Raw genomic sequence first — 15143 nt, 5'->3', positions numbered from 1 at the left:
ATGGTATCCTAGAGATTCAGACTTTAAGCTGATAATATTCAATGTTGATTTTGCATGATGCAAAATAGACAACAAGTCTTCCGGAAGCTGCAAATTTCTTGGAGGCAAATTGGTTTCTTGGTACCAAAAAAACAAAAGTAATTCCACTTTAACTGCAGAAGCATAATACATTTTTGCAAGACTATTGTGCTCAGATTCATGGATGAAGATCACTACTGGATTATGGGTTAGACTATTCTTCTATTCCTATATATTGTGATAATCAAAGTGCTATTCAATGACAGGAAATCTAGTACAATATTAATGACTAAGCACATCAGTATCAGATACCAGTTCATAAGGGAACATGTGGAAGCTGGTACAGTGGAATTGGTCTTTATTCCAACAGATCAGCAAGTAGCCGATATATTCACCAAGCCTCTCTGTGAAGCCACATTCACAAGATTGGTGAATGAATTGGGAATGATTTAGGACAATTCTCAAACTCTGATAATTAAGTCGCTGATATTTTTGAAGCATGGTATCTTATTATATGGCAGTGTTTGTTAGATACTGATTTTTGTGTTAATGCTTGATACCATGATAACATACAAACTATGCTGAATGATGTTATGTGAAAATTGCATGTTAAACTACTGATTATGCTTATAACTCTGTTATTAGTTAAACTTGTTTTTACTAATAGTTTATGTCAGTAGTTGTTAAATCCTGATACTAGTAATTAAGATACTAATAATGGTCAAACCATGATTGACTGTTATACTTCATTGATTATTTGAGTTATTCGAATAAATTGTTAACAGTATTTCTAATTAATCAGTGAGTGAGTGGAATATCTTTTAATTGCTTAAATGGGTTAGCTACTGATGCAAGTATGCGTTGTTACTTGAGTATTTACATTGGGAATAGGAATATGAAGAGAGAGATTACTTTTTGCTTTCCTAGATTACGCGTAATCGTGTATGCTTATTATGTCTAATTAGCATTGTCAATCAAAGAGTCTCTTCAGTTTCTACTTTCTTTTCTATAAAAAAACCCTTCTGTTAGATTATTGATAATGTCATGGCTATATGATTTATGTTTAGTTTTCAGATCTTACTTAATCAGGATAAATCAATACTTACTGGAAGTCAGGACTTAAGGATATCAGTACTTATATTATCAGGAGATAATTATCAGATAATGGATATCAGAACTTAAGTACTGAAGGACGATCAGATAAGGACAGTAGCTGATTAAAGGAAAGAAGATTGAGATAAACATAAGAAGAGATATGCATGAAGAAGGAATTCTATGAAGAATAGAATACTTGGAAGAAAAGATATCTGATTGATATATTTTAGGAAGCAGAATTATATTCCATATCAATTAGCGATTATCTGTAACTGTGTAGTATATAAACACAAACATAGGGTTTACACTATAAGTGTTATCATATTCGAGAAGATTATTAATTGTAACCCTAGCAGCTCTCGTGATATTTGTTCATCACTGAGAGGTAACAGTTTCATACTGTAACAGAGTTTATTGTTTCAATAAAGTTTATTTTCTGTTACTTGAGTTATTAAAGTTCGATTTGATTGTACTTTACACTGTATTCACCCCCTCAGTGTGTGTGTGACCTAACAAGTGGTATCAGGGACTATCTGTTAACACACATACAGTTTAAGATCCAAACATAATCATGTCTGATACAGAAACTCCAACTAAGCCTACCAAAACTGAAGAACCTCCAAACACAAATTCAAAGTCGGTATGAGACCATCAGAGTTCCCATACTGAGACCATCTGAATATGCCATATGGAAGGTGAGGATGACCATGTTTCTGGAAGCTACAGATCCAGAATATCTTGATAGAATCAAGGAAGGACCTCACAAACCAACCAAGCTCGCTGTTGCAGTTGCAGGTAAAGCAGCAAAGACTGTACCAAGAGAAGAGTGATTATACTGCTGAAGATATCGCATCAATTGCTAAGGATGCTAAGGTACGACCTTACTACTAGTGCCATTGATAATGTAATGTCAAACAGGGTAATTAACTGCAAGAATGCAAAGGAGATATGGGATGCCTGGAAATAAGGTGTCAGGAACTGATACAATTTAAGAAGAACAGGAGAATAATACTCACCTCAGAGTATGAACACTTTGACTCAAAGGCTAATGAGTATTGACTGATTTAATGATAGATTTTGTCCAAACTCTTGAATGATTTGTCACTGGTTAATCAGGAGTATGATCTTGAAGATTTCAAACCTTAAATTCCTGGTTAGCTCTTCCTGAATGCTGGGATTTGAAGGCAACAACAATAAGAGACAACTACTATCTTGATGAAGCAACTCTTGATGAAATTTATGGAATGCGCAAGACTCATAAACTTGAGATGGAACAAAGAAGCAAGAGGAAAGGGAGGAAAGTCAAGGACAGTTGCTCTTAAAGCTGAAGAAAGAATCCCCCAAGGCAGCTACCTCAAGGAAAGACAAGGGTAAAGCTCTTTTCACAAAGTCTGATACAGAGTCAATCAAGTTCTGGAAGTGATGATGACTCAGATTCTAAAAGCTTGCCCTGAGACTGATGCTGATGAGGAGATGATGAAGCTGTGTGCTCTTATGTGAAAGGGATCACAAAAGATAGCATACAGGAAGTTCAGGAAGGGAAATAAGTTTCCAGGAAGGCACAAGTTCTGATAAGAAGAATTTCAGAAGATCTGAGGGCAGAGGAGGAAAGTCTGATATAGAGATTATACCAATATCAAAGCTATAAACTGGTGTGAGAAAGGCCACATATCTCCTGATTGCAAGAAAGTGAAGGGTTGACAAAGGCAAGGCTCTTGTCACAAAGAAGAAAAGCTGGACAGACACCTCCGACTCTGAAAGTGAGGAGAATTATGCTTTGATGGCAAATGCTGATAAAGCAAGTGCTGAAAGCAGTTCTGAAGCTGTTGAATCAAAGGTACCTCAGACTACTTATGCTTTTCATATTGATGATATTAATGAGTTGAGAAGATATCTTAAAACCATGTTTGTTAGTTATAGAGATCAAACTTTAACATGTGAAATATTAACTTCTGAAAATCTTGCTTTTAAGAAAAGAAATGATTTCTTAGAAAAAGAGTTAGTTATGTTCCATCAAACTCAGAAGGATAGAGATGATGCTTTTTATGTTAGGGATGAAGTGCTAAAAATGAATGAATCTCTAAAAACTGAGTTAGAAAAGGAAAGAGAGATTAACAGGACTTGGACTAACTCTGGTAGAACAACTCAAAATTTGCTAAGTAGTGAAAACTGGAAAGAGGGCTTAGGTTATGTAGATGATAAGAATGATAAAGGAACTGTAGAAATTAAGCCTGTTGTTAAGCAAAAGCCAAAGTTAAAACCTGTTAAGTTTGTAACTGTAAAGTCTGATAACGAGAAATCAGAAGTTAAAGAGGGATTAACTTCTGACAAACTTAAACAGGAAAAGACAGCTGAAGTAACATAGGTTTAATGACTAAGAAGCAGTTTAAGCATAAGCTGAAAGATGTTAAGAACACAAACAAGGTAAAATCACCTAGGAAAAATAGGAATGGAAAGGAAGGTGTGAATAAAAGCAATGATTATAAGTCTATTCCTAAAGCTCCTAGGAAAACGTGTCATAACTGTGGAAGTTCTAACCATTTGGCCTCTTTTTGCAGGAAGAATAAGAACATAAACTCCTTACCTTCAAAGTTAGGAGTTAAGAGTCAGTCTGTTAGATATAAGCCACAAAATCCTTGTTTTTATTGTGGTAGTTTATGGCATTCCATTTATACTTGTAAGGAATATCATAGTTTGTACTATGATTATTATCAAATAAAACCTTCTTTAAAGAAAGTTTCCATTGTTCATTCTAGTGTAAATTCTGATTCAAAGTCTGATAGTGTAAGTTCTGATAAGAAAAATGTTAACATAAACTCTGATGCTAAATCCGCTGCAAATGTTAACAAACTTAATAAGGCCAAAGGATCCAAGCAAGTCTGGGTCCTTAAAACTAATCATTAGTGGTCTTTGTAATTGCAGGGCAATAGGAAAAATATCCTAGTTCTGGACAATGGATATTCAGGATATATGACTGGAAATAAAGCCCTGCTATCAGACTTTGTGTAGAAAGCTGGCCCAAGTGTTTTTATGGAGATGGCAACATTGGAAAAACATTGGGATATGGCAATAGCAATCTTGGAAATGTCATCATTAAAAAAGTAGCTCTGGTCTCAGGACTTAAACAATCTGCTGAGTATAAGTCAAATTTGTGACAGAGGTTATCATGTTGATTTCTTTGAAGAACACTGTGAAGTTGTGAGTAAATCTAAAGGCAAAGTTGTTCTGAAAGGATACATGCGTGGTAACATTTATGAAGCTAAGCTTTCAACAAGTACTGATGGTTCTGCAATCTGTCTGATGAGTAGAGCATCAATTGAAGAAAGCTGGAATTGGCACAAGAAACTGTCTCATTTAAATTTCAACAATATAAATGAGTTGGTCAAGAAAGATCTTGTGAGAGGACTGCCAAAGTCAGTATTTGCTCCTGATGGCCTTTGTGATTCTTGTCAGAAGGCCAAACAAAGAAAATCTTCATTCAAGAGCAAGACTGAATCATCAATTCTTGAGCCTTATCACCTACTACATGTTGATCTATTTGGTCCAGTAAATGTCATGTCTATTGCAAAGAAGAATATGCTATGGTCATAGTGGATGAGTTCACCAGATACACATGGGTGTACTTCTTGCACACAAAAAGTGCAACTGCATCTATCTTGATTAATCATGTCAAACAACTGGATAAATTGGTCAAAGATTCTGTGAAGACAATTGTAACACCCCCAAATCCGGGGTCGGGGATCCGGGTTGTCACGAGTTCCATTTCCCTTAATAACACCCAATCTTAATAATTACTCAACTACTCTGTACTGTGACCCCACAATAAACACACACACCACACGTTATAGTCTCGAGATGAACATCCAAAAATAACCACAAGTCATTTTATTCCACAATTATATGCCAATACACCTTAAACAGGTTTCTGAATAAATTTACATTTCTTTGCCATTATTACAATTCATAAATATACATAATCTGATACATCAAAAGTTGAAAGCCTAGCCTATTGGTAGTTCCTACCTCAGCTATGGCGGCATCAGTGCTTCTAGAAAACTGCGGAACGTCTCCTAACCTCTTGCGAATCGGGAGCTTGGTCCGGTTCATCTTGTCTATCTGATGTTGTGATGAAAGAAGAAAGCAAGGGTGAGCAGCAAGCCCACCAAAATAATATGTATAATGATTAATAGTATATGAGCCTTCTCTTAGTACTCATGAAAGTCTTGGTCAAAAGAAATGAACCAAGTTGATATCTTAATGCGATGAAGTCGCAAAATATTCAGTATATATATACATATATACTTTTCAAAATATTGGAAGTCCTCTTCCATGCATAATATACACAAAGTCCCAGTGTATAACTGTATAAAAAATATCGTTGCAAGGTGATCTCATATATCTAACCTTGTCTCAATGTTTTTCTGAAAGTCTTTCTTCGTAAGATAATCATTTACTAGATATAAGTTTAAAAGATAAAGTTACAAGATACTCCAATATACTTATATCTTTTCTAAATACTACTTGAACTACCACCGTTCAAGTTATAATTAGTTCAAAAGTTCATCACATAGATGAGACTACAAGACCAGATTTGAATAGATTAAATCTTTAAAATATCATCAAAATAAAATGAAGTTACGAGATACTTCATTTGATGCAAACATCATTTTGAAAACTTGACCCTGCCAACACTCAACAATCGCCCAACCGTAGCCTTTCTATCGAAGTGCTCTGGGTAGTGTTGCAGAAATATCCAATTGGATGATGAACTCATTACGGGAGTTTACCGCGCCAGGAAGACCACTTACGATGATCAGTCGTAGTAGTGCAACCCCACCATTTTCTACATGTAGAGGAGAACCTGTCGGATTTACTTGTCAACCGAACACTGAACTCCTAAGGAATGGACCGCCTTAGCGGAACTTCCAGGCCATTTGGGCCAATATAATAAGGCTGGGCCGGCGCTACTCGACCACTTACGCCACTCCTAGTTCAGATGAAATCCATGACTCTGAAACGTAAAGCTCGTCCCCCCTTTCCCCAAGTAGAAACTTGTTGATACGGCTCCACCAAGAAGTCGTATCTAGTTGGAAAGGAAAACTCACCGATATTTCCCAGGCGATGCCTGTTAATGGATTAACTTGTTCCAAGAATTTTACTTCCCGAGTATTGGGTAAGTAATCAAAAACTCTTTTATCAAGACAGCAACCTTGTTGCGAATATAAAACACACCACAGAGCCGGATCCCTCAGGTTTTGAGCGAGTATTTAAATCCCCTTCGAAAGGAGGATCTTAAATATAAAAATGAGTTTTTGGGATCGCGCTAACTTTTAAAAATCATTTTGAGACTCGCAAAACATTTTTAAGAATGTTTGGAGTGTGCTGATTTAACAAAATAAATCAGTCCAATATATTAGAAAAATATCTGAATATTATTATTTAAATATATACCCATAAAGAATAATCTTTATAAAAATAATTGAAGTAGAAGTATTAAACTTATACTTGAAACGAGTAGCAATAATCAAAGATATACTTATACGAAAGTAATATCTTTATTTTGAATAATCAAAAATAAGTTTGATTATCGACACCTTATTCTTTAATACAATAAGAATATTATTAAGTAATAAGCGGAGTCATAATACCTCGAATGAATACTATAAATAATATTCATAAAATAAAGGAGTCATACATCCTCAAATGAGTATCCAAGTAATATTCAATAATAATATAAACTGAGTCATAAGCCCTCGAATGAATATTCAAATAATATTCAAATAATAAAATAAACTGAGTCATAAGCCCTCGAATGATATTCAAATAATATTCAAATAATAAAATAACTGAGTCATAAGCCCTCGAATGAATACTCAAAATAATATTCAATTAAGTAAAATAAAGGTATCGAATAAACCTTATTCGGATCAATAGTTTTAAAAACTATATCCTATATATATATATATATATAATATACTCGGGAACATCGACTCCCGGTTTAGAAATATGTTCACCTTTTATCCCCTATACTAAGGGTATACGCAACTACTTGCTTATTTCTAGCATAGGTATTATGCAACTATAAGCCTTGAATCAACATATAGATACCAGATTATGAAACGACATGCATATATACCATATCAGCTGCTCCAATATATCGCAAAATTTCTAATAACAATCATGCAATATCACAAGATAATGCATATACATATATTTACATCACAACAACAGTATAACGGGTAGAAAACTTGCCTGAGCGATGGGGGTACGAATGGCTCGGGACGAGTCTGGTAACCTATAAGCAACAAGTAAGTTGGAATTAAACCAAGTCACTTGTAAATCTATACTCTAACCGACTCAGACTCTAACGCTCGTTTTGCGCTTAACGAGTTACTTTAAGTTCGCTCGAGTACCCTCCGGCTCCACCTTTTTAATAATTTACCCATACGAGTTTAAGGTCGATTCTTTCGCGAGTGTCTTATCAACTGCCTAACACACTCTACATAAATGTTTCATGCTCCTAATTAGTCAGTTAGGGCCTTAACGAAGGTTTTCAAAGTAAGGCGAGGGGTAAAGGTTCGTTCGCGAAACACCGTTACGTAAAACGGTCGTTTCTCCTAAACCGTACATCGGATTCAAGCAAACCACATATCAAAACGAAGCTTGAAACATAACCTATCTAAGCATGGAAGTGGTTAGTTTATAGAAGTGGGTGTTCGGGTCCAACAGTTAATCACAAAACAGTTTATAGAAAATCGGGCATTACGACGGCTATAACCTAACGATTTCCAAAGTTTAAACTACACCAAATCATCACCAATTCAACAACAATCCAACATCCATCAACATCAAACTAAACCCATTCATCTAAGCACTATTATCATCCAAACAAACCAAACTTAAAACTAAGGGTTCAAGAGTTTATACCTTCCTTGGAGAGTGGGTAGTCACTAACAAGCCTCTAGGAACCTTGATCTATGCTTAATCAACCTTAAGCTTTCATGAAAATCAAGAAAATCAAAGTAAGTTACTATTCACTACTATTCATCATCATCTTTGATGAGTGGATTAGCTATGCAAACCATGGAATCTTGATCTTAAACTCATGGTATAACTAAGTTATGAAATATAGGATCCAAGGAAACAAACCTTGTAATTTTCCATGGCCTAGAACTTGAGTTTTGAAAATCTATTTCTTTATTTCTTGAAAAGGCCGAATGGAAGAAGAAAGAAATGGGGGAGAGATTTTGCTTGCTTGTCTTGCCTTGATATTTGTGCAAAGAATGCATGGTTGTGGTTAATTATTGGCTAAATATCTTGTTTTCACTTGCTTATGTCATTGCTTGCATCACTACTTTGCCACATGTCTCATTCTTGTGGTGTGATGATGTCACCTTGCTTCTAACCACATGTTTTAGCTTATATTAGAAGCTTCCTTCTCATGTTACTTGCATGTGCTTGCCCCTTGGACGTTTATTTGTTTTACGGTTCGCTTAACTCTCTTTCTCGTTGATCGTTTGAGGAATCGTACCCGGGATCTTATTACTTGGGTTCCCTTAACCTTTCTCAATACATTATATTCCTTTTTATAATCCTCTCTTATAATCCTTGAATTTAAATCCCTTTAATCATGTTACCTTATACTCAATTCTTTCGGTATCTGGTGGATTTTCGAGAAAAATCAAAGTGTTCGGAATTGGATTCTGACGATCTTTACATACACTTATTTACTTTATGGAATACTAATACGATCTTAGAATATCCATAACAGAACCCCTACATAGTGTGGCATGAAAAGTTTTCTCATTCAGCAAAAACACTATTCATAAGGGTTTCAAAAATTTCCAAAAATTGGGGTTATTACAGTCTCCCCTCCTTAAAAGGATTCCGTCCCGGAATCAAATAGAAAATGAATAGGGATACTCTCTTAGCATTGCACTTTCTAACTCTCGAGTAAATTTTCCCACATTGTGGTTCTACCACCAAACTCTGACTAGTTTGATAACCCTTCTCCTAAGCACTTGTCCCTTTTCGATCTATAACCCTTCCTGGTTGCTCCATATAGGTTACGTCTGGTTGCATGTCTATGCACTCATATGCCCCTATTTATCTGGCATCCGAATTACATTTTCTTAACATTGATACGTGGAACACGTTATGAACTTGCTACATATTCGGGGGTAGGGCTAGCTCATATGCTATCTTCCCAATATGTCTTAATATATCCAAGGGTCCAACAATTCGTGGACTTAGCTTCCCTTTCTTTCCGAACCTCATCCTTCCTTTCCAAGGGAATACCTATAACAACACTAGGTCCCCTACTTCCTATTCTTTGTCCTTTCGTGTCAATCAACATACTTCTTATGTCCATCTTGGGCTACTACCAGCCGTCCTCTGATTAAATCTATTAATCCTTGGTCCTTTGGACCACTGCTGGTCTTAGCATCTTGCGCTCTACAACTTCATTCTAACATAAGGGAGATCGACAGTTAATCTTCCCTCAAGGATCTCATAAGGCGACACCTCGATAATGACAGAAGTACCAATGACTCTATTGTCGTGATATAAACTAAATCCGCGTTTAAGTGATCATTCCAATTTTTCAAGTCGATTGCACAGACTCTCATTATAGCGTTTAGCCATTAGAGCTTTTGCTTCTCAATACCCATTCTTTTCGAGTTCGTAATCACTACTACCTTCCGTTCCTAATATTATACTGGTTATACTTTTGCTCGTTAGCGTTCTATAACCTTTTATAACCATGCCAACCTTAGTATCACGAATGTGTTCCATTTTGAATACTACCACAACTTTATTACTCCTTTTTCAGCTGTTTCTATTTTCGAAAGCTTGATCCTTCATATAGAAGTAAAAGAATTATTGAGAGATCACTATGATTATGAACACTTGTTATCTCGCCATATGTTAGTACAGAAGGTGGCCAGCCTTTAGTAACTTGACAAGCAATTAAACAATATTTGGTATCCTTACTAGGCTTCTATCACACAGATAGAAGTCATTCGGCAATACCTCCCCTTCTGGAAGGGTTGTTCTTCTCAACTTACATGAAATGAAAAGAAGAGAAAAGAACGAACTGAAGAGAATTGTATATATAAAAAAATATACTGCCACAAAATATCTGGCTTGGAACCTACCTCTGAACTATAGAGGTTTGTCATAGGAGAACAAAACATATACGTATTTATATCAGCATCAAGTATTATAGCATCGTATTTCCCATGCCTAAATATTTTCGCTATCCCGTCCATCATTCTATGGACCCCACACTCTTCCTCGAGCTTATACACAATCACCTTTGAAAATCCCTCGACATCGAAAATCGAATCTGGGATCTCATTCTAGACATCATCATTACTAGAATTCTATGCTTGCACCGCAACCTTCCTCGTATAATAATACGACTCTCTATTGATAAGAAAGAATAATTTTTCACTAGGTAGATACTCTACTTAATTAGTCTATCAATGATAACTTATACACTACCACGACCCGATTAGTGGTACTCAATCTCAACACCCATTCCAATACAACTCTCACGGTTGTAATCAGCTCAATACTCGCAGAATCATTGCTGCCTTACTATGGTCCACCACTGACCTACTGTCGTCATTCATTTTCCATGAAGTCTTAATAGCTAACCAACGGAGTCCATACATGTCGTATCAAATCCTTCTAAGGAGGGTAACATAATCACCATTCATGATTCATGGAGTACACTCCTGATCCTGACATACATACATGACATGAAGCATATAAAATTGCAGAAGAGTTTCAATCAAAGCACCGATAGCAGGTTAATACCATTCTTAATCATATGCCTTCAATAGAAGACTTAACTCAAAGGTTTGTTTGGTCCTTTTTGAAACATGGTCCTGGCTTATCTCAAGATAGGACCTTCTAAGATAGATAGCCCGTCATGGCGATTACACAAATTAAACCTTTACCAACTACTATTACGGTTGGGTATTGCACAGTCATCAGAAGGAATGTCAATCTTCAAATCATAATACAATCTTCACGGCTTTAACCATTATCATTGTATTCTCCTGGCACGAGCGCCGATAATTATCTTTTTACCTTTAAAGTGTCGGCCACCTCTTTGGCCTTTCCTGATAGTAAATTTCCTACAGTCAATGTCATTTTAACCACCTCCAAATAATTTTCTATCTCATTTCAATCGCAAGCTTATGTGAAGATGTTTTCTTGAAAGTCTGATGAGTAAAAATAAAAAATTATCACCATTTTTCCATAAGTTTATGGCCTCAGTCTTTAGAGGTAATCACTGTCACGACTGACTTTTAATCATACTTAGAACATCTTTTATCTTAAGTCCTAATTTCCCTGAATAATTTCGACCATTACTGGTTCGATCCATACCTTCTCGTGGTTTAACACGTGCCTCACTTGGCAACATTATAATTATGTCATATTTCCTTATCAACATTTCTATTCTTGAAAATTTTGAATATTACCTTTCTCCTTGTAAACCTCTAAGGTTATCCTTCAATCGTTCCTCCTGTATTCCCTAGATACAGGGCATATTAAAATACCATTTACTATTACTAGAACCATTGTCTATATACTTCTGAAAAATTTCTCCACTGATTCTTAAAGGTTGTTGCTACATTAACCCTTTCCAAATCATACTGTCAAAACTCATACTGTCCCTATTAAGGGTGAAATTCCAACCTTTATGCATTCCCCTAGGATTCATTTTAAGTTACCGATGTTCTATCCTTAATTCCACCTTTAAAAGGTACCTGCATCCTTCCATGGATAAATCAAGTCATATATCCCTGATAAGGGTGTCTTATTCAATCATTCCCCCTCGATAGTCTATACCTAACTTCATAATAGCATCCTTATTCAAATTGAGGTCAATCCATATGGCCTCCAAAAGATAACAATGGTCATCCACTTTTCTTTCTTGATTTGGTAATGATAACATGGATGTTCTGGAAGATATTGGTCGTGTTCAACGTGAACTTCTTCTTAATAATTCCTTATTTACTTTTATTGTTTCTCAACAGTCACCTCAATGTTGGGGATATCTCTCATACCTGGCGTCTCCCTTCTGGGTATCAAGCCACCGGTCTTACACTTCACATTCGTGAAGGTCACTTCCTTCATCCAATTTTCCTAATTTCTTACTTCCTTGTCCTCCTCAGTCTATCCGCGTCTCATATTTAACCTTCGAACTATCTCAAGTTTTCCTCAAATCCTCCCACCTTACAGGGATAAAATATATGTATCTCTTATGCCTTCACCCAACAATTTTAACTCATGGTGAATCACCCTCATCTTGACGATTACATACTTTTTCTATTTCTATTGCTACGAGTCTTTAGGGTTTCCTCATACCCAATTCCTTTATCATTCCTCAAACTCTATTGCCTTTATATTCCTTTCCACTTCAGTTTCTTTTTATTTTCCTTTCTCTTATCGTTATTTCATGGACCAACACAACATAAACATTGATTTCAAACATCCCATCATTCTGGATTCGTGTCCTCAGAACGAATCTTGACAACTTTTACAACTTAGATTCATAATTTATCATACTCGTCTGCCTTTGTTCTAGCTCCAAAGCTTTTACACTATCTCCTTATCTTTGGGAATTACTTTCCCGAAAACAATTGACTGAACTTAAATCAGTTTATTCTAACCTCTGGCTCCGTGCCTTTCTTGGTCTTTCACCAGCGGGTGGTCTCTCTCTTAGGAGGGTAAGTGACAAAACAGTCTTTTGTGGTTCATCAATCATTTAGAATCTCAAATGATTCCTCTATTTCCTTTAGCCAGGCTCTTGCCTCGACTGGGTCAGCTTGTTCCTTGGAACTCTGAGAGCTTAGCGACTTAGAGGTCCTGAAAGAATTTCACACCACATTGTTTCCTCAAGGTGGTGGTTGGGGATAATAGTCTAAGTTCTGTCTAGACAGGTCCATGAATTGCCGTATAGGAGTACCGTCTCGGGTCTCCTTTCCTTACTCGACTTTCTGTTTCCTTAGTATGAAATGTTTCATCCTACTCCCCATAATTGGGGTCATCTTTTAATTTAAAATCCTCATTTTCCACTTCATCATGTTATGGGTTCCTTTTTGTCTTGGTGGCAACCTCCCTGACTATCACGTTCAGGGTTTGCTCTAACTCTTATTCCTCAAACTAGCTTTCATCTAAGATTTCATCTTTAAGCTCTTAAACATTTGGAACCCAAATTCTATGGGAATACCTTATTATTCCCTTATCATCTCTCTCGGTATTAATCTCATATCTATTTGTTGGCTCTCTGCCTTCATTCATCACTTTTACTGGCACAATATGTTCTTTTCCAATAATTCGGGCTGTATTGCTATCTCAAACAGCTTTTCGGTACCGGCTCCGGTTACCTTCACTACTATTTCCATTTTCTCAAAATCTCTTATAAACTCTCCAAAAGACATTATCATCTTGAGTCTCTCCTTTTTACTAAGGGCATCAGCCACCATATTGGCTTTCCCCGAATGATAAAGAATCTCCCAATCATAATTCTTGATTAGCTCTAACCGCCTCCTCTGGCGTATGTTGAGCTCTTTCTACGTAAAAATGTACTAGAGCACTTATGGCTTAGGTAATTCTCGCACTTCTCTCCATACAAGTAGTGCCTCCAATCTTTAGGGTAAACTATTGCCACGAGCCTAAGCTCATGAGCGGGGATATCGAATTTCATACTACCTTAATTGTCTTGACATGTACGCGATTACCTTACCGTGCTGCATAAGCACGCACCCTAAGCCCTTGTGCGAAGCGTCACTACACTTCACAAAATATCCTTTTCCATCCGGCAACGCCAGCATAGGGGCCATCACCAACCTCTGCTTCAGTTTTTGAAAGCTGTTCTCGCATTTCTCTGTCCATTCGAACTTCTCAGTCTTACGAGTAAGCCGCGTTAAAGGGGCTACTATCTTTACAACTTGAACGAACCTCCGGTAGTGACCGGCCAATCCTACCTCTAGTAGTCGACCAAACCATGGTCATCAATTCATCAGTGGTCCTTTATCCAATCCTGTCAGGATCCTCCATGGGATCCTCCTCAACAACTATCCCTTCTAGGACAACATCCTCAACCGCTAATCCTCAATATCAACATCATCCGGTCCTGCATTAGGACACTCTATCGGATCCACAATCCGATCTCCAATTAGTAATAAAATATCACCGCGATGTTGCTCCTCAACCTTAGGGTTCGGAGTCCCGCTACCATATACGATAACGAACTACGCTCCTATCACGATATTTATAAGGGTTCCCATAAGGGTTTTAACTGTCAGTGCTACGTTAGGTAGCCCGACTATGAACTTGGCAAGAGTTCTTATTATCTTAGTTAACTTATTATCTTAACGTCCCATCATCTCTAAGGTTTATAACGCTTAGCTCTGATACCATTTCTGTAACACCCCCAAATCGGGGGTCGGGGATCCGGGTTGTCACGAGTTCCATTTCCCTTAATAACACCCAATCTTAATAATTACTCAACTACTCTGTACTGTGACCCCACAATAAACACACACACCACACGTTATAGTCTCAGAGATGAACATCCAAAAATAACCACAAGTCATTTTATTCCACAATTATATGCCAATACACCTTAAACAGGTTTCTGAATAAATTTACATTTCTTTGCCATTATTACAATTCATAAATATACATAATCTGATACATCAAAAGTTGAAAGCCTAGCCTATTGGTAGTTCCTACCTCAGCTATGGCGGCATCAGTGCTTCTAGAAAACTACGGAACGTCTCCTAACCTCTTGCGAATCGGGAGCTTGGTCCGGTTCATCTTGTCTATCTGATGTTGTGTGATGAAAGAAGAAAGCAAGGGTGAGCAACAAGCCCACCAAAATAATATGTATAATGATTAATAGTATATGAGCCTTCTCTTAGTACTCATGAAAGTCTTGGTCAAAAGAAATGAACCAAGTTGATATCTTAATGCGATGAAGTCGCAAAATATTCAGTATATATATATAC

This window comes from Apium graveolens, chromosome 8 (assembly GCF_009905375.1).
Source record: "Apium graveolens cultivar Ventura chromosome 8, ASM990537v1, whole genome shotgun sequence".
NCBI classification, from domain to species: Eukaryota; Viridiplantae; Streptophyta; class Magnoliopsida; order Apiales; family Apiaceae; genus Apium; species Apium graveolens.
This window is presented reverse-complemented; position numbering follows the sequence as displayed.